The 411-nt window shown below is 63.3% G+C and overlaps 1 protein-coding gene across 1 annotated transcript in view; it reads left to right on the forward strand.

The window, feature by feature from the left end:
• LOC104288150 (filamin-C-like) overlaps positions 1-411 on the forward strand; it is a gene marked incomplete at both ends in the record, with an annotated part of 3177 nt that overhangs the window by 2419 nt on the left and 347 nt on the right. The gene's annotated exons all lie outside the window — the stretch shown is intronic.

Raw genomic sequence — 411 nt, forward strand, 5'->3', positions numbered from 1 at the left:
GGGCATGTCCTCATGGTGGCATGACTGTGGTAGTGCTGGGTGGCACTGAGGCCACGTCCTTGTGGTGGTATGGCCATGGTGTGGCCAGGTGGTTCTGGGCCTGTGTCCTCATGGGGGCAAGGCCATGACATGGCCTTGTGGCTCTGGGGCCACGTCCTCATGGTGGCATGGCCATGGCGTGGTCTGGTGACACTGAGACTATGTCCTCCTGGTGGCACGGCCATGGGGTGACCCAATGGCTCTGGTGCCATGATCTCAAGGTGGCATGGACACGGCATGGCCTTGTGACTCTGGGGCCACGTCCTCATGGTGGCATGGCCATGTCATGACCTGGTGGCACTGAACCCGTGTCCTTGTGGCAGGGGCCGGCCAAGGCGACGTGGGGGTGGTGATCGTGGACCCCCAAGGCCG

Source organism: Charadrius vociferus, unplaced genomic scaffold (genome assembly GCF_000708025.1).
Source record: "Charadrius vociferus isolate BGI_N301 unplaced genomic scaffold, ASM70802v2 scaffold4066, whole genome shotgun sequence".
Lineage (NCBI taxonomy): Eukaryota > Metazoa > Chordata > Aves > Charadriiformes > Charadriidae > Charadrius > Charadrius vociferus.